The sequence below is a fragment of the Chrysochloris asiatica genome, unplaced genomic scaffold (genome assembly GCF_000296735.1).
Source record: "Chrysochloris asiatica unplaced genomic scaffold, ChrAsi1.0 scaffold00426, whole genome shotgun sequence".
NCBI classification, from domain to species: Eukaryota; Metazoa; Chordata; class Mammalia; order Afrosoricida; family Chrysochloridae; genus Chrysochloris; species Chrysochloris asiatica.
Window position 1 is genome coordinate 26200 of NW_006408944.1, and position 2014 is coordinate 28213.

At 46.9% G+C, this 2014-nt stretch overlaps 1 pseudogene; it reads right to left on the reverse strand.

The window, feature by feature from the left end:
* Positions 1–350: 350 nt before the first annotated feature.
* On the reverse strand, positions 351–1703 carry LOC102826492 (annotated as a pseudogene).
* Between the last annotated feature and the right edge of the window lie 311 nt (positions 1704–2014).

Genomic DNA, 2014 nt, shown 5'->3' on the forward strand with positions numbered 1-2014 from the left:
GCCAGGTGGCATCATTGATGGCGTCAAGTGTGGCAGCGGTAGTGAGGTTGGCCCAGGATTGGACATTGTTTCATTCTGCTGTGCATGGGGTCGCTGAGTCGGTTCCTACTCGATAGCACTTGACAACAACAACATATATGACATGTATATGAGGTTATTGAAAGCACCTTTTTTTTTTTTTTCCATAGTCTACACTTTTATTTACCCACATGCTTCTCCTGAAAGGCCCCATCCACAACTCGAGCTAGCACCATGCCACAAGACCAAGATGAAATCTTCCAAGGAAAAGGAATCCAATGTAATTCCCTTCAAGCTGTCCTTTGGCACGGAAGTGGCCATAACAACTTTTGTCACCGTGTTGTGGCCTGGGGCTTGTTGTCTTCCTAGACTTCTTCCTGTATCCGCTGCAGCTGCCACATGTCAGCATACAAACACCTCCCCTTGGGACAGCGGAGTTTCATGCCGTCCTCTCTCCACAATGCGGCTCTCCTTAATGACTAGGATCTGGTCAGCATTGACCACGGTTGACAGCCTGTGGGCCATGACAGTGGTGGTGCAATTGGTGTAAACTTTGGCCAAAGAGGCCTCTCATTCTATGTATCCAGTACTGATATTGCCTCATCCAGCAGAATGATGTCAGAAGCCTTGAGGATGTGAGTGATAGCAATGAGCTGCTTTTCCCTACCACTCAGCTTGAGGTCCCACTCACCCACCTGGGTCTTGTACTCTTCAGGGAAAGGCAGAATGGAATCATGGATGACTGTGGCCTGAGCAGTGGCTACCACCTCATCTTCCCTGGCTGTGATGCAGCTGTAGTAGATATTGTTGGTTATGGTGTCATTGAAAAGGACAGTGTCCTGGGGCACAACTCCAGTGTGAGAATGAAGAGTGACCCGGGTCACCTGAGAAACATCCTGCCCATCTATTCAGATGTAGCCAACGCTGATGGCATAGAAGAGGAACAACAGATACAAAATTGTGCTCTTTCCGGCTCCTGATGGGCCCACTAGGGCCAGAATCTGTCCAGGCATCACCGTAAAGGACACATCCTGCAGGGTCTCCCGCCCATCAACATAGCTGAAGTGCACATTCTCAAACTCAAGTCGGTCCCTCTGAAAGCCAAGGAGCTTCAGGAAGGTCCAGGAAGGTCCTTCACACCTCTGTCTCCTCTTTCAGCAGGTCAAATATGTTCTCCCATATCTATGAAGTTGGTGTGGATCATCCTGTAGTAGGTGTCAAACCAGTTAAGGGGCATGCACAACCAAATGATGTAAGTGCCAAAGAGCATGAAATCTCTGACCTGCAGCTTTTGCTCACTGACAAAGTAAGCACAGAGCAGGACGCCAGAAAGGAGTCCAAGGCCAATCACCAGATCCTGGCTCTTGATTTAGCACACTAGTGAACCATTTGACTTCTACTCCAAACCCTGATATTTGATGATGACCTCTCGGTAGCGTTCTACTTCATAACCCTCTGCATTTTAGTAATTTACTATCTCGAAGTTTAGCAGAGTCCACTGCATGTGCCTGTGTCGCGTTCTCCTGAGTGTTCATTGAGCAGCAAAATTCCACTCTCCACTCAGTGACACAATGGTTAGGGTGAGGTAAAGGCTCGTGCTCATGAACCATGAACACAATGAGGCCAAACCATGCGTTGAAGAGCATGCTGAAGTAGACCATGCCAATGATGATGTAGACCAGCATGCGGATGACATCTTTGCTCTTGAGCACTTTAAAGAGGTCTTGTGCTACAGATTTGCCTGCCTCAATACTCCTTTGGTTTCTTAATTGCTGCTTTCATAAGTGTTGATGGTTGATTTGAGCAAATTGAAATATTTGACAACTTCAATATTTTCTCAATTTATCTTGATATTATTACTGGCTCAGTGGTGAGGATTTTTGTTTTCTTCACACTGAGGCACAACCCATAAATGTTGTTGTTGTTGTTAAGTGCCGTTGAGTCAGTTCCGACCCATAGCGACCCTGTACAGGGTTTCCGAGGGTGTAAATCTTTA